The 18,723-nt window shown below is 34.8% G+C and overlaps 1 long non-coding RNA gene across 2 annotated transcripts; it reads left to right on the forward strand.

Annotated features, from left to right (window-relative positions):
- Positions 1–8,452: 8,452 nt before the first annotated feature.
- Positions 8,453–11,270, forward strand: LOC137487885 (uncharacterized). 2 transcript variants are annotated; one of them, XR_012392617.1, is made up of 5 exons: positions 8,453–8,505; positions 9,209–9,325; positions 9,418–9,459; positions 9,806–9,936; positions 10,271–11,270. It is a non-coding gene; the product is annotated as an uncharacterized lncRNA (long non-coding RNA). The 2 variants fall into 2 exon arrangements; XR_011006662.2 differs by having other exon boundaries at positions 9,806–9,892.
- The last annotated feature ends 7,453 nt before the right edge of the window (positions 11,271–18,723 follow it).

An 18,723-nucleotide genomic window follows, 5' to 3' on the forward strand; every position in this document is an offset into this window, starting at 1 on the left:
GGAACTGCACTTTTACAATTTAAACTCCGGTGTCAGACTTCTTGACCAGCGACGTAATTTGTAATCCCCATATGGGAGTTTTTCACGCCTGTAACTGTTTTTCTAGTAACAACCTACTTCCTGCTTTGAAAAAATGTTTTTAGGCAACTATCGGGGATACTGAATGCTTGCTAGTTACTGACTGGTAAACTGGTGTGCAATTATTTTCAGTTAAGGTAGGCAGGTCTTGTCAGCATGGCAGTTCCATATCACTGCGCTAATTGATTTCAGATATTTTCACAGCCTCAAGTCAAAAATAAAAGCACAAACAAATACTATGGTTGAGGAAAAAAAGCAGAAGCATGCAGGCCCGTGGCCAGGTGAAAGGGGTGGTTCTTTTTTTTTTTCTCAAAAAATTGAGCTTTTTGCAGTTATAGGCCTCATTTTGGGCTACTGTTTAAGTATGAAATTTAAATACTGCAGCTTACAGAAATGTTAAGCACTATTTTAGTTGAAATAGATTGTCAGATGATCATGATAACGAAAAAAGTACATTTAAAAATTCATGGAAAACAACAATAGCTAAAATAATATTCAAATTCATTTTAATAATGGCCGCTTTTGGTGCTTTAAGATTAAAAACTTGTTACTTGTAAAATATTTTTTATTGAATTTATAAACAATACAGAAGTGAAAGAAGAGTTATCTTACATCAGATTGTATGTTTTCTTGCACAGCTGGATTTTGAACTCTTGATTGAAAAAAATAATTGTTTGCACTGATCAAACCAAAGCGACAGCCGACAGAGGATTCCACTTGGTCTTAAAACCTTTTTGATGGGTTATTTTCACTATATGATGGCATAACAGTCAAAATAGGACAAATGAGCTTATGTGTGGGACAAATTCTGGACCTTTGTCAGTGAGGGGCGAGTCTTTCGAACCACCTGAACCACCCCCCCCACCCCCACCCCCCCCTTTTTTTTGAAGGACAATGGCTTGAAATAAAAGTGCAATAAAATCTAAACTATTTATTTTGGTGTAATATAAACTGTTCATTCTTATTCTATGAACACTTTGATTTTGCATCACCTCGGGTGTGCATTATTAACTAACAGTTGCATTATGCTTATTAGAGAAGTGCAAGAGCTTTGTGTTCGGAAATTAAGCTAGCCAACCATGGTTATCCAAATGCAAATCAATGAGTCAAGAAATATGGTTCTTGCAACGGTAATATGGTAACACTATACTGTATTAAAACCATAGTTCATTTTCTCAAAAATATGGTTTACCCACCCTATTTTTACAATAAAATGTAAAAGTTTTATGTTACAAATTGTAAATATGCTGCAAAAAAAAACAAAAAACTGCTGCAGAAACAAACATAACGTTGTAACCATACTTGGTGTATTATTATTATTTGTTAACCACATATTTACACAACTATACAATGGTTAAACATTAATTAGTTTGTTAGTTAGATACATTAATTCTTAATGAAATTCAGTCATATAATAGCACACATAACATAAAATGCCATTAGAAATGTGCTTAGTATAGAAAAACTATAGTGAATTTGTGGTCACAGTGGTCACAGTTATATCATTATGTTTTGTTTTTTGTTTGCTTCAGCCCGCAGCTTGATGATTGTAGGCAACATAGTTGTGTTTAGGGTAGGGGGAGGTGTAGGCGATCATCCTATTACTGCCCACTAAGGTAACGAACATGCTACTGTGACAGTTGGGTTTAGGATAGGGGAGGTGTAAGCGATTGTCAACTACGTACCAGACCTGGTCAACTACATCATTAAGCTGCGGGCTCTAGCGAGGACTGTCTCGCTTTATTCTCAGCTCTGGGAAACACCAATACACACTCATTTGCACACATACACTATGGCCAATTTAGTTTATTCCATTCACCACCGCATGTCTTTGGACTGTTATTTTTAGTAAAATATTCAACAAATTTTAATTGTACAAAATAATTCATCATGCTGCTCGATCTTACAAACTGTTTCTTCTTATACTACTTTAAATCATTGTATTAATTTAATGACATTTAATAATTTTAACAATACATTATTAACACACTGGCTTGTAGCAAATTATTTGAAGGCACTTTGATATTAGGCGCTAATAAATCTGAAGGCTCAGATATTTCTAAAAAAATGTGTACATCTCTTCCAAAAAATAAACTGGAGAAGCCAGTTGGGGAAGAAAAAATACCACCAATTTATTTCCCAAACATAAGGTCTAAACTGTTAATTTAGTTACAGGTATTATAAGTGGATAAGTAGTATATAAGTATTAGTATAATTTAAAACAAATCTTTATTGTAAATTGAAAATATGCCTTGGTTTTCTGATAGACTTGGGGTGAAAGCCTACTCCATAATTCCTGAAATCTGCAAAGAGTCAGCCAATCAGATTAGAACTTGCCAGACCAAGAAAGTGCTATGCGGTTTTGTCTGCAGTTTCCTTTAGACGGTCATTTAATAGAATTTAGGTGTTCAGCTAAAATTAACTTTAAAGAATGTTTTATTAGATGTAGACTGACATTTGTAAACACATGAATTCTAATAGGAAAATGTTTTCTCCTTTCTGGCGTGGGGAGTTAATGGAGGTAAATGGGCAATCAGATAAAGGACATTTTCTGTTTGATCAGTTTAGATCGCTGCTGCCTTTGTCTGAAAAGGTATTCAATGCAGAGCAAAATGTCAGCATGATGTCATGTGAGAGGCACCATTGTATGAAAACACTGTTAATCCCATTTCTGCCAACGATCAGCCAAACCACACAGAGACAACCACAGAGAGACGACGTGTCTGGACGAGGAACTTCCGCTGTGGAGCTGCGGACACAGGCGTTCATTCACTCCAGTGTCATTGAGTGGAAGATTAGAGGATGAAAAGGCACAGACAGTTCCCTCATAATCAGCCCCTATTCCATTACAATGCATCATTTGAAGATGGATATTCTGTGGGTTTAGATGCACAGTCAGAATCACAATCAGAAATCATAATCCAATATAGCATGGACTTTGTATTGTCACAATTAACTTTTTTTTACATTTTAGGGTTGTGGGGGGGATATTATGGCCATATATTAATGAGAAACAACACCAGTATTGCACTGATGCTTGTACAATAGTGAATTACACTAAATACTATGGCAGTATCCAAATAAGTTAAAGATTATTCTGAATTTTAAAAAGCTACAAGTAAGCTTAAGTAAATTTTTAAATTAAAATTAGAGCATTAAACTACATGTAGATCAAACAAGCTGTGTTTCTTAATTGTCAAAACGATAACAACAAAAAGCTAGAAAAAAAGAAACTATTTAAAGGGCACCTATTATACCCCCTTTTCAAGATTTAAGATAAGTATTTTGTGTCTCCAGAATGTGTCTCTAAAGTTTCAGCACAAAATACTCATCAGATTATTTATTATACCTTTTTAAATCTGGAAACTTTGAGCAGTTATAACATTGTAGCTGTTTTTGTTGCCTGTGCCTTTAATGTGAATAAGCTGGTTTTCCCTGCCCACCATTCTCACGTGCGTGTCAGAGCCATAGCCTTCCCGTAGACAAACAGCACAGTGACAGACAAGAATGAAGCAGATCTCCCTTACTACACTAAGAACTTTCCCAACGGTTATTTGTTATATTTGTTGTGAAGGTAGTTCAAGCCTTTCTGCAATGATGAGTCACACACAATGTTGTTATAAAGATCGCTCACACACACACGTTTAGCTTTGCACTGTTTTTGCACTGTAAATGTGACAGGATACACGTTTATAACCACTGCTGTATGGATATCAATTATGTTAATGTATAAAATAAACCAGATTTAAGTCAACGAACCAGGATTGAAGCGTCTTCTTTTATAATTGTACTGACAATATGCGCTGTGGTAATGAATTACGTAGTGATTTTACTGTCCTTGTTACAAACATGCTCCGCTTTAAAAACGTTTTAAACTTGTAAAACTCATTCATGATCACGGTTGATGATGATTGATGATCACAGAGGTGCCCTTTAAAGAAACTGATTTGTGATATTGAGGAAAATTTAAATAAACATACGTGAATTTTCAACTACTAGGCATGAAAAGTTTACCACACATTTCAAGACATTTCAGTGATGCTGAGTATGCAATAAAATGTTGATGATTAGTCTGCAATTATTCGCCAAGCATTATTATATGCATACTGCATCTTCTGTTATGTTTTATTTTGACAGGAGAGGGATTTTTTTTTTACTTTTGAGGAAAATACTCTGGAATAGCTCAAAAACACTGCTGTCAGGTTCAGTGCAGCACTATAAAGGCTTTGGAGGATTTGGCTAAAAGTATATGTAGTCAAGGAAAGAAAACTTTTTTAAATTCATTACTTATTAAACAGCTGCATACGTGCAGTATTGTTAACTAATAATAAAAAAAAATCAATAAATTCAAGAAATGACATTGTTATCATACCATAAATAATTTAGACGGAGTACTTCCTTTTTAAGCCTCATAAGGACTTTAACCTCCAAATTAGACACACCTTCTCTTTCTAGATGCTTCGTTATATCCATGTTGACTGAATAAAAGTACCAATAAATATGTTATTACTGGTCAATCAGAAAAGCTATGCAATTTTCAATCTGTTATCTGGCTTAGTCATTCTTTGCTTTTTCCTTCAAATTGTTCAAGTCCCCATTAAAATAAATTGTGTGTGTTTTGACTTTTAGTATGAATATGTTTGCACACATTTAAATATATGCTAGTTTGCTCTATAACTAAATTTGTATTTCAAATAAACATATGTAATAAAAATGTACAGCCTCTCATTTCTGCCAACATGAATCAACAATATTGATGACATAACTCTGCGCTATCACTTCAGTTTATGAAGAAGATTTTATGTCCTGCATGTGCATCTAAAGCATCACACCCCTAAAGAGAAAAGTAGATACAGTGATTGGGTATTGCAATGTAGAGGACAACAAAATAGAGCAGATCATATGCCGAATTGACACAATCACAAAATATACACACACAATAATTTACACTTAGCGGCCACTTTATTAGGTACACCTGTCCTACTGCTTGTTAGCACAAATTTTTAATCAGCCAATCACATGGCAGCAACTCAATGCACTTAGGCATGTAGACATGGTCAAGACGACCTTCTGCAGTTCAAATCAAGCATACAAAATGGGGAAAAAGATGATTTATGAAACATGCTTTGAACATGCATGGTTGTTGGTGCCAGATGAGCTGGTCTGAGTATTTCAGAAACTGCTTCTGATGGCTACTTCCAGCAGGACAACGTGCCATGTCATAAAGCGCAAATCATCTCACACTGGTTTCTTGAAGATGACAATGAGTTCACTGAACTCAAATGGCTCAATCCAATAGAGCATCTTTGGGATGTGGTAGAACAGGAGATTTGCATCATGGATTTGCACCAACCAATCTGCAGAAACTGCGTGATGTTATCATGTCAATATGGACCAAAGTCTCTGAGGAATATGTCCAGTATTGAATCTATGACACGAAGGATTTAAGCAGTTCTGAAGGCAAAAGTGGGTCCAACCCGGTACTAGTAAGGTGTACCTAATAAAATGGCTGGTGAGTGTACTTTGAAATAATAAGTAGATTAAGAGAAGGAACTAGCATTATCATTATCATAAGCTGTCAAATGTGAATTTACCAAGTTCAAGAGAGCTGTCTGAGTTATGATAAATTAAATGCTACTTGCTATTTTATTTTATGAAGGGGAGGGGCTACTTAATATGTCCAGGCCTTGTGTTAGTGCATATTAAGTCAATGTATTGAATAGCTCTGAATGTTTCGAGTCACGTTACAGGACCTTTAATATTTCACACCCTCAAAATGAATGAAAACTCGATCTCACAGAAGCATTTCTGTTATTTCTATGGTATACTTCACAGGGAGCAACATTTTCTGCATTCCTGTTTCAGTGATGAGGTTTGTTTTACATACTTTATGTGCATTTTTTTTTTTTTTTTTTGAGCAGACCAAAATGCCTTTCTGTTGACTACAATGGTGTAAAGACAGACCATATCAGCTGTGGTTGGTAACTGGGTTTAGCAGTTTATGGGAGTAACTGATCGGTCGCACATGAGGATGTTTATGGTACTAAAGTGTATAATTAGTCACAGTTTAGTGGAAGTGGCTTGTTCAGTTTATTGGAAGTGTTCAACAAACCAGTGCTGCGATGTAATTTTTAGTCACAAAATGACTATGTCCAAAAAAAAAAGAAAAAAAAAAAACTGGGCTCACTAAATAGTAAACAGCAAATTCTCAGAAGCAGCAGCTGAGGCGTTTCAGTTCTTTTCAGTTCTTCATTAAATTAATAGTTTTAATAGTAAAAGCAAGACATTTATATTATACTGGATGCAGTGGTGTCTAAGTTACTAATTACAAATACTCAAATTACTGTAATTGAGTAGTTTTTCTTAAGAATTGTAATTTGCTGAGTAGTTTTAAAAGTGTACTTTTACTTTCCCTTGAGTACATTTTTAGATACCGGTTCTTTTACTCCACTATTGTCCTTCATCCTGCAGTCACTACTTTATTTTTTCTTGTCTATGAGGATTAGAAAAATCAGTCCTGTAATTCCTGTCCAATCACATACTGTAGAAAGTAAATTGCATCATGAAAAACTACCTCAAGCCATGTGCGCTTTATAATTACAGCAAACTGTTTGAAAGCATTAAAAGTGTCAAAGAAGATGTCCAAAATCTTTAAACGCATTGAGACTGCATGTTACTGATGACAGATGTTTACTGACCGAAATGGCCTTAAACACCCAACAGGCACAGGAACTAAACATGACATCAGATTGAAGTTGGCTCGACGTTGGATTTTGGTCACTTTCAAATGCAACCTAAAATCAACCAAATATCAACGTCATTTGATGTCATCATTGGACATCAAAATAACGTTGTCTTTAGACTGGCTAGACATTAAATTTGGGTCACCTGACATCCCAACCTAAATCTTAACAAATATTAAGATTCTAAATATTACTGTCTTATAACGTTGTGTGCCTGCTTGGCAATAACTAGATGCACTACAGAATGTTTTTTACACACACATGCACAAATTACATGTAAATGCATCAGCTTTTAACAGCGTAATACTCTCTTGAGTACTTTTGAAAGGTCTACTTTTTACTCATACTTTGAGTAATATTTACAACAGATACTTTTACACTACTTGCACTACATTTTTAGGCAAGTAATTGTACTTAGACTTGAGTATGATTTTTCAGTACTCTTTCCACCACTGACAGTATGTTACTGTTGGCACAAAGCATTTTTGTAGTAGTTATATCATCAGTCGATAGCAGTTAGATAGACCTACTCGATGTTTTTGTTCTGGTAAGCATTTTAACTACCTCTAGAGGAAGCTAAAATATAAAACTGAATTTTCCCAGTGAAGAAACGCTTATAATGTCACAATCACTGAATCACACTGTATTTTCATTCCTCTACTTACCTCATAGTGTTATTTAAAAATCGTAAAATACTGTTTTATTGTGACAACCACTAGTTGCTACTTTATGGTTAACAATACTGTTATGTTATGAGGAACTCAAACTCAGACCTTATCACTCTGTTGAACTGGTGTTATCAGTGGTGATTTGACACTTTTTTCTATTGGCTATTATAAAAACAGTATTCACAAGTACAACATAAACAACAAATTTAAATAGAAATAACAGTTTTAAGATTTCCCATCAGCACACTTTAGCTTTAACCCATGTGTGGTGTTCATATTTATGTTACCCAGCCATTGTATACACTGTTAGACATTTCTGTAAATTACACAGTTATTTACTGTATTTCACCCAGTGTAATACTGCAAATTCCTTTTACGGTAAATAACTGTATTTACCGTTGCATTATGGGAATTTAGTGTGACGTCGAACAACATATACAGCGATGTACTGTATTTGTAAAAATTCGTGTATTATACTGTATTTTCCACAACTGCTTCAACGCCACCTTGCGGCGATTCGACTACTCTGCACCACACTTTGCCTGAGGAACCTGGAGCAATTCTGGAGGACAATTTATTAGTGTGCCTGAAGAACATACTGGATTTAACAAACTTTACTCTAGTAAGCTGAGGCAGTGTTTCATTTTACAGAATGTTTTGTGGACGAGAATAGAACAAAGTAAAGTATAAAGTTGGCTATTATTATTTTCTCTGGCTTGGCGTTATTTCGCCCATTTGAGAAATATATCATCTATTAAGATGTTACCTTTATTTAATTTATTACATTAACATATTATTACTAATACTTTAAATAAGACTGTTTATGACTATTAGCCATTGCTCTCGTCATATCTTTTTATTTATTTACATAGGAACCGGTGTTGCAGCGGGTTTTGGTTTAGGAGGGAACCAGAGGTATGCAGACAGTTTTGGAGGACACTTAGCACGAGACAACGGTCCGGCAGAGAGTGTTTTCCCCCAGAAGAATATGAATGAAAGACCATCAAATAATCCAGGTAAAAGCGCGTCTGTCTGTGCTGACAACACTCGACATTGATTTGAGCACCTCTATTAGCATTTGTTTGCTCGGCAACATTAGCTGAAGCGATCTTAAAATGGTAATGTTAACTGTTAGCTAAACTGAGCTAAGTTTATACTGAATTGGACTCAAACTCATTTTAACGTGCAACGTTTAACTTATATTGATTTATACTATATATATTAGATGTTGTGAACTTATTTTTCTCTGGTTAGAGTAACTTATAACGTTAGCTTGAGAAAATAACATCGCGACGTAACCTATAAGAACGTTATCTAAATCTACAATAGAGGTAAAGTTGGTTTTATATTCGCACATTCGTTCATTTAGAAGTCTCTATACTGTTTACCATGTTACTTTGAATATTCGATCAGAATTAGCATGCCAGTATGACTTGAAATCAACATTAACACTGTTTATTTGACCGTGAGCATGTTGTACTTTGATAGTCATTAGCTGCTAAAATGATTTCGCTATTTAGAGTTTGCAAATAATACTTTTATGAAATTAAATTATTAAGGGGGAAGTCTGAATCTGCTAATATAAAACAAATTTTACCTCTATGCATTATGCTAATAACCACCTTTTTGCTATTTATTGTTTGCTAATTATTTTTTTTATCACAACTCTTGACATTTGGTTTAACATAATTGTTACCATTAGATTTTTTTTCTGTTTAGATATGGCACTGGCACAGCAGCAGGTTTTGTCTGAAGAAACAAACAGCATTTCGGAGGAACATCTTGATCAGCATAGCCTTATGCTTAAAAAATAAGCAAGGCCAGTAAGCAACCAAGGTAAACAAATAAAAAAAAAGTTGTGTGGAGGTTGTAGATTGTAGCATGGTATTCTTATCTGTATTTTTGGCTTTTTTATGGTCTCATTATAGAATACTGGGAGCCTGCCTGTGCAAACTGGACCTCATACAACAGTAAGTACTGTACATCTATTTGTTTCTCAATATAGTAACGTTACTTTTAATACAAAATGTGTCACATGTTTAGTTGCTAGCTAAATAAAAAAATATTTTTCCCTTTTTTATTAAACCATTTAGTAGTTTTTTTTTTCATCTTTGTTTATAATATTTTTGAGCAGATTGAGGTCTGTCATGGGTCAGACATTTCAAAATACAATAATTAGTATTGGGATACATGCATTTGTCTATGTATTAAATGTCTTTTTCCCCATTGCATGTTGCCTAAATATTTTGTAATATTAAATAATAAATATTATTATATTAAATAAAATAAAATAAAAATTTGTATAAATAATTCCAGAGGATGAAACAAAATGCACAGCAACAACCAGAGTGAGCCAGAAGAAGGCAGGAGAAGTAGTGAAGAGAATGACAACCATGAACAACAGTGAGTTATCCTTCTTTCACCAGCTAACTGAGAACTTGGATTAGGTGAGACACTCTCAATAATTGTATCAGTCTGTTTTAGTTTATTAGGAATACATAAAACAAATAGTCTAATCTGTCCTGCTGTGAATCAACCCATCACAAATGCTTCAATGTTTTTGTAAAACCTTGTTAGGGGAAAAAATAAACAGGACATTCTGGTTAGTTATCTTTTAAACATGGTAGTGAGCAGGTTATGAGCAGGAGCCAGTTGCTCAGTACCAGCTGAAAACTAGCCCAACCTAGCTGCCATGCTTCAAAATAATTAACCAGTATATGATTTATTTCTTTTTAAACAAGCTTCTTCTATGCTTATGTTAGTCTGTTTGTCCTTATCCAGAGTTCTTCATAATCCTGGACTGGGCCAAATCCTGACCAGATGCTGTGGTGGTCATGGAGGAGTGAATCCTAAAAGACACACGTGATCAATGAGTTTCCGCATTGATCCAATGGGCCAGCCTGACCACCCGCTGGTGAACTTTCAAGCCTCTGGTGCCTAGACTGCAGCCTTGCACAAGTTTGGCTAGAGGAGAACTGGTCGTGCCCAACTGAGCCTGGTATCTCTCAAGGGATTTTATTCTACACTTTCGTCAGTTGATGAAGTTTCTTCTATGCCACTGTCGCCACTCGTTCACTTGGCTTCGATTGGTGGATCGGTGGATTTGCTCTTCAGTGTTTGGACTTTTTTAGCAGTGACATTTACTGCTTCAATTCTGAAAACTGGACTGAAGCAGCTTCAATTTACAAGAACTTCTATGTTAAGCTGCTTTGACATCATTGATCTACATTGTAAAAGTGCAATAGAAATAAAGATGAATTGCATTTGAACATGTGAATTCAGACCTTGTTGAGCATTTGACACCAGATTTAGTAATATTTTAAAGTTGTGTTGTTTCTGAGTCAGCTAATAGTTACAAATATTTATTTTTCCAACAATATGCAATTCAGAAGTTTAAATTTTTATTGTACATGTATGTTCTAGTGCTTTGTGTGATTTATTTATTTATAATGTGTTGATTTTATTGCTTAATGTAATTTTCACACATTTTCCTTAAATGCTTTAAGCATTATTAATGTTTTAAAGAATGGAATATTTTGTAATTGTGTCTGGTTTAATGTCAGTAGTACTTAGTACAATTGGGGTTTTTTTTTCTCAACAATATGCAGGTCAGGCACTTAAATTAGTTTTGTACATGTATGTTAATGTGCTTTGTCATTTTCAATGTTTTTTTTTCTTAAAATAAAATATTTTGAATGATTGAAATGTAATGTTTTTACACATTTTTAAGCTTGTTTTAAGCATCTCCAATGTTTTAAATAAAGAGTGTTTATTTTGTTAATATTTTGTAATTGTGTCTTTTTTAGGTCTATAGTATTAAAATAATATTAATAAAATTATATTATAAAATATTTAGGACAAAATTAAAAGGTTTACAGTAGCTAACTGTTAACTTAGGTTTTTACAGTAGTTAACCATTTTCAGACACTACAGTAACATGCTGTAAACGGATTTACAGTTGTATACTGTAAATCTAAAATACAGTAACTTACTGGCAACAGTGTTGCCAGTAAGTTACTGTAAAAACCCTTTGAAATGTCTAACAGTGTATATGTTATACCCAGCTAGCAAAATTCATGTGGCTCAAATCAGCAAAATTCATGTGGCACACCAGACACTAACATCCAGCCTACATACCGCATTCAATGATGGCACTTTGGCAGTCCGCTCCTGTTTGCTGGATCTGGGCCACAATTAAGCCAAAACAATATCACATATCAGCCAGAATTCAACCAAATGAACCAGAACTGACCCTATTCTGGGCCACAGTTTGCTTTTATTCTGGCCCAGATCTGGCGCACACCAGACACTTACATCTGGACCACATGCTGAATAGAATGATGGCTCTAGGGCGGTCCGCTCCTGCTTGTCAGATCTGGGCCACAAATAAGCCAAAGCAATACCACATATTAGCCAGAATTCAACTGAACGAGCCAGAACTGACCCTATTCTGGTCCACAGTTTGCTTTTTTTCTGGCCCAGATGTGGCCCAAACCAAACTCTTAAATCTGGAGCAAATACTGAATGGAATGTCTCTAGGGCGGTCCGCTCCTGTTTGTCAGATCTGGGCCACAAATAAGCCAAAGCAATACCACATATCAGCCAAAATTCATCCAAATGAACCAGAACTGACCCTATTCTGGACCACAGTTTGCTTTTAATCTTTCCCAGATCTGACCTACACTGTTAGACATTTCAAAGGGTTTTTACAGTAACTTACTGGCAACACTGTTGCCAGTAAGTTACTGTATTTTAGATTTACAGTATACAACTGTAAATCCGTTTACAGTATGTTACCGTAGTGTCTGAAAATGGTTAACTACTGTAAAAACCTAAGTTAACAGTTAGCTACTGTAAACCTTTTAATTTTGTCCTAAATATTTTATAATATAATTTTGTTAATATTATTTTAATACTATAGACCTAAAAAAGACACAATTACAAAATATTAACAAAATAAACACTCTTTATTTAAAACATTGGAAATGCTTAAAACAAGCTTAAAAATGTGTAAAAACATTACATTTCAATCATTCAAAATATTTTATTTTAAGAAAAAAAAACATTGAAAATGACAAAGCACATTAACATACATGTACAAAACTAATTTAAGTGTCTGACCTGCATATTGTTGAGAAAAAAAAACCCCAATTGTACTAAGTACTACTGACATTAAACCAGACACAATTACAAAATATTCCATTCTTTAAAACATTAATAATGCTTAAAGCATTTAAGGAAAATGTGTGAAAATTACATTAAGCAATAAAATCAACACATTAAAAATAAATAAATCACACAAAGCACTAGAACATACATGTACAATAAAAATTTAAACTTCTGAATTGCATATTGTTGGAAAAATAAATATTTGTAACTATTAGCCGACTCAGAAACAACCCAACTTTAAAATATTACTAGTTCTGGTGTCAAATGCTCAACAAGGTCTGAATTCACATGTTCAAATGCAATTCATCTTTATTTCTATTGCACTTTTACAATGTAGATCAATAATGTCAAAGCAGCTTAACATAGAAGTTCTTGTAAATTGAAGCTGCTTCAGTCCAGTTTTCAGAATTGAAGCAGTAAATGTCACTGCTGAAAGTCCAAACACTGAAGAGCAAATCCACCGATCCACCAATCGTAGCCAAGTGATCCAGTGGCGACAGTGGCATGGAAGAAACTTCACCAACTGACGAAAGTGTAGAATAAAATCCCTTGAGAGATACCAGGCTCAGTTGGGCACGACCAGTTCTCCTCTAGCCAAACTTGTGCAAGGCCGCAGTCTAGGCACCGGAGGCTTGAAAGTTCACCAGCGGGTGGTCAGGCTGGCCCATTGGATCAATGCGGAAAGCTCATTGATCACGTGTGTCTTTTAGGATTCACTCCTCCATGACCACCACAGCATCTGGTCAGGATTTGGCCCAGTCCAGGATTATGAAGAACTCTGGATAAGGACAAACAGACTAACATAAGCATAGAAGAAGCTTGTTTAAAAAAAATAAATCATATACTGGTTAATTATTTTGAAGCATGGCAGCTAGGTTGGGGTAGTTTTCAGCTGGTACTGAGCAACTGGCTCCTGCTCATAACCTGCTCACTACCATGTTTAAAAGATAACTAACCAGAATGTCCTGTTTATTTTTTTCCCTAACAAGGTTTTACAAAAACATTGTAGCATTTGTGATGGGTTGATTCACTGCAGGACAGATTAGACTATTTGTTTTATGTATTCCTAATAAACTAAAACTGACTGAATACTGATAAAACTATTGAGAGTGTCTCACCTAATCCAAGTTCTCAGTTAGCTGGTGAAAGAAGGATAACTCACTGTTGTTCATGGTTGTCATTCTCTTCACTACTTCTCCTGCCTTCTTCTGGCTCACTCTGGTTGTTGCTGTGCATTTTGTTTCATCCTCTGGAATTATTTATACAAAAAATTGTATTATTTTATTTATTACAAAATATTTATGCAACATGAAATGGGGAAAAAGACATTTAATACATAGACAAATGCATGTATCCCAATACTAATTATTGTATTTTGAAATGTCTGACCCATGACAGACCTCAATCTGCTCAAAAATATTATAAACAAAGATGAAAAAAAAACCCTACTAAATGGTTTAATAAAAAAGGGAAAACGATTTTTTTATTTAGCTAGCAACTAAACATGTGACACATTTTGTATTAAAAGTAACGTTAATATATTGAGAAACAAATAGATGTACAGTACTTACTGTTGTATGAGGTCCAGTTTGCACAGGCAGGCTCCCAGTATTCTATATTGAGACCATAAAAAAGCCAAAAATACAGATAAGAATACCATGCTACAATCCACAACCTCCACACAACTTTTTTTTATTTGTTTACCTTGGTTGCTTACTGGTCTTATAAGGCTGTGCTGATCAAGATGTTCCTCTGAAATGCTGTTTGTTTCTTCAGACAAAACCTGCTGCTGTGCCAGTGCCATATCTAAACAGAAAAAAATATAATGGTAACAATTATGTTAAACCAAATGTCAAGAGTTGTGATAAAAAAATAATTAGCAAACAATAAATAGCAAAAAGGTGGTTATTAGCATAATGCATAGAGGTAAAATTGGTTTTATATTAGCAGATTCAGACTTCCCCCTTAATAATTTAATTTCATAAAAGTATTATTTGCAAACTAAATAGCAAAATCATTTTAGCAGCTAATGACTATCAAAGTACAACATGCTCACGGTCAAATAAACAGTGTTAATGTTGATTTCAAGTCATACTGGCATGCTAATTCTGATCGAATATTCAAAGTAACATGGTAAACAGTATAGAGTCTTCTAAATGAACGAATGTGCGAATATAAAACCAACTTTACCTCTATGCATATTGTAACGTTATAGATTTACGTTAACGTTCTTATAAGGTTACGTCGCGATGTTATTTTCTCAAGCTAACGTTATAAGTTACTCTAAACCAGAGAAAAATAAGTTCACAACATCTAATATATATAGTATAAATCAATATAAGTTAAACGTTGCACGTTAAAATGAGTTTGAGTCCAATTCAGTATAAACTTAGCTCAGTTTAGCTAACAGTTAACATTACCATTTTAAGATCGCTTCAGCCAATGTTGCCGAGCAAACAAATGCTAATAGAGGTGCTCAAATCAATGTCGAGTGTTGTCAGCACAGACAGACGCGCTTTTACCTGGATTATTTGTTGGTCTTTCATTCATATTCTTCTGGGGGAAAACACTCTCTGCCGGACCGTTGTCTCGTGCTAAGTGTCCTCCAAAACTGTCTGCATACCTCTGGTTCCCTCCTAAACCAAAACCCGCTGCAACACCGGTTCCTATGCAAATAAATAAAAAGATATGACGAGAACAATGGCTAATAGTCATAAACAGTCTTATTTAAAGTAATAGTAGTGTTAATGTAATAAATTAAATAAAGGTAACATCTTAATAGATGATATATTTCTCAAATGGGTGAAATAACGCCAAGCCAGAGAAAATAATAATAGCCAACTTTATACTTTACTTTGTTCTATTCTCGTCCACAAAACATTCTGTAAAATGAAACACTGCCTCAGCTTACCAGAGTAAAGTTTGTTAAATCCAGTATGTTCTTCAGGCACACTAATAAATTGTCCTCCAGAATTGCTCCAGGGTCCTCAGGCAAAATGTGGTGCAGAGTAGTCGAATCGCCGCAAGGTGGCGTTGAAGCAGTTGTGGAAAATACAGTATAATACACGAATTTTTACAAATACAGTACATCGCTGTATATGTTGTTCGACGTCACACTAAATTCCCATAATGCAACGGTAAATACAGTTATTTACCGTAAAAGGAATTTGCAGTATTACACTGGGTGAAATACAGTAAATAACTGTGTAATTTACAGAAATGTCTAACAGTGTACACCTTACACTTGCTGGGTGTGGCAAAGTACAACAATCGCAGTATGCATTGCAGTATGAATACATTCTATAGCTAATTGATGCCACAGTTTCAATATTTGCTTTTGATTCTGCTGTAGATGTTGTTTAATGTATCACGTTTAGTATCCTTTTTGTGATGTTTTGGGAGTTTTGTTCATTTTGTTAACTGACACCGTTGTTGAGCTTCATATGCTGATAATTGATGTCTCTCTGAGCATAAGTTGAAGCATAGCATTTTTTTGCTTACAAACCTTTATAAATTCTGTGGCATGTGCAGGCATGTTATTACATTTTGTTCTATGTGGTATACATATATTTTAAGATAACTGGGCCACATTTGCCATTTCTGCTCTGGGCCGCTTTAGGCTCACAGCCACATTAGCCAGCGATAACTGTGCTAAATCTTTGCCAAAAGTGGCCCACATTTGTTTTAGGATAACTGGGCCACTTTTGCCATATTTCTTCTGAGCCACTATAGGCTAACGGCTGCATTAGCCAGAGTTTACTGTGCTGAATATTTACCAAAAGTGGCCCACATAAGTTTAAAAATAACTTGGCCAAATTTGCCATATTTTCTCTGGGTCACATTAGGCTCACAGCTGCAATAGCCAGAGCTTACTGTGCCAAATATTTGCCAAAAGTGCACATATATGTTTTAAGATAACTGCGCCACATTTGCACCTACATGTGTGAGCCACTTAAGACTTAGACCCAGATGACCCTTTATGCAACATTTTTGCTAACTGTGGCTCACATTTGTGCTCCATCATTTGGGCCAAATTTATCATTTTCCACATGGGCCACATTAGGCTCACATTCAGATTACATTTTGTCATAAGTGACAAATCTTTTCCTTAAATAGCCCATATGTGAATTTGAATCTTTGCCCCCCCTTTGCCATTGTACAGGTGGGCCACTTCAGACTCACATTCATTTTGTCTGGGCCAAAGGAAAACCACCAGTGCCACATAACTGCCTAAAGTGACCCACATTCGTATGCTATCTTGGTATTATTGAATTAAAAAAAAAGAATTGGTTGTTTTTGTGTGTGTGTTGAAATTCTCAATAGATTTTTCATTCCTCCCAACTGCAAGCGAAATAGACAGTATTTTTTGGTTAATATCTTCCATTTAACTTTGTTATATCACATATATGAATTAAAGAGCTACTTGTTTTTTGCCCTATCAGAACCACTGAACACATGCCAGCCTGTACAACACATGAGGGTAAGAGTTTTACAGTGGAACATATGTACTTTTTGCACCTTGGGCCATCTTTTTGCATCTACAACCAAGGTAGAAACAATTACAATAAAAATGCAGCTGCCAGAGTTCCTACTAAGTCAAGAAAATATGACTATATCACCCTAATTTTATCCTCCTTACACTGGTTGGGGTCACACTTTATTTTGATGGTCCTTTTGTTGAATTTAAGTAACATTGCAGCTACATGCCAACTAATTCTTTTTAGATTATAAGTAGACTGTTATGTTGGGCTTAGGGTTGGGGTTAGAGTTAGTATAAGTTGACATGTACTCGAAAAGTGTCTTATAGTCAGTTAATTGTCTGTTGAAGGAGCAGTATCAACAGATGTGAAGCAGACAGTCTACTAATACTCAAATGGACCGTCAAAATAAAATGTTACCCTGGTCGCTTGTTAAGTTTCATATTGATTATAAAATATTGCTTCTTACCTATAAAGCTTTAAATAATCTAGCTCCTGTTTATCTAACCAACTTTCTGTCTTGCCACTACCCAACTCGCTCTTAAAGTCTTAAAACTCAGAATAGCATTGTCTACTAAAAGAGGTTGAGCCTTCTCATTTATAGCTCCTAAACTCTAAATTAGCCTTCCTGATAATGTTCAAGGCTCAGAAACACTCTCTTAGTTCAAAACTAGATTAAAGACCAATCTTTTTAGTAAAGCATACACACAGCAAATGTACTCCATGTGAGAGAGTGGGCTTGACACACTATTCCTGTCTTAATGCACCAGACATTTTGTTAATAATACTTACAGGCTTATTATGTTTGTTTATATGTTTGTTTATAAAACTCCTATTTTTATTTATAGCATTTTATTTTCACATTGCCATTTAATTTCTCTTGTTCAAATACATTATGAACAACAGCTACGCTAATTATTTTCTTTGTTCTCTATTTCCACCTGAGGATGCCCATCCTGGAGCCTTTAAAGACTGTGCAGTGGCATTGATTGCATCCAAGACCTGTGAAGAGATGATGCCAACCATCAAGTACAACACATACACTTAATACACAAATACACTATATTAAACATATGCACATACACATCACATATATGCTATAAAATTAAGGTTAACAATGTCTCTATATAAAACCTCATATCTGATTGTAACTTTGATTGTAATGCAATAATGTCCACTTTTTATAAGCTGATTTGAAACAATAACTTGCAATAAACTTGCATTGAATTGAATTGAAACAAAAAGGTACCCAGCACCTACATTTTTCACACTTTCTTTTACCTAGGGTCTAGTGGACCCAAACATCCTGAATGTTATATAAATGTGTGGGTATGAGTGTGTGGTCATCAGTGGTGTAAAGTAACAAATTACAAATACTCAAATTACTGTAATTGTAGTTTTTCTCAGGAATTGTACTTTACTAAGTAGTTTTGAAAGTGTGTACTTTTACTTTCCCTTGAGTACATTTTTTGTGTAGTATTGGTACTTTCCTCCACTACTGTCCTTCAACCTGCAATCACTACTTTATTTTTTCTTGTATATAGGGGTTATTACAATCAGTCCTGTGATTCCTGTCCAATCAAATCA

The sequence above is a fragment of the Danio rerio genome, chromosome 2 (assembly GCF_049306965.1).
Source record: "Danio rerio strain Tuebingen ecotype United States chromosome 2, GRCz12tu, whole genome shotgun sequence".
Taxonomy (NCBI): Eukaryota; Metazoa; Chordata; class Actinopteri; order Cypriniformes; family Danionidae; genus Danio; species Danio rerio.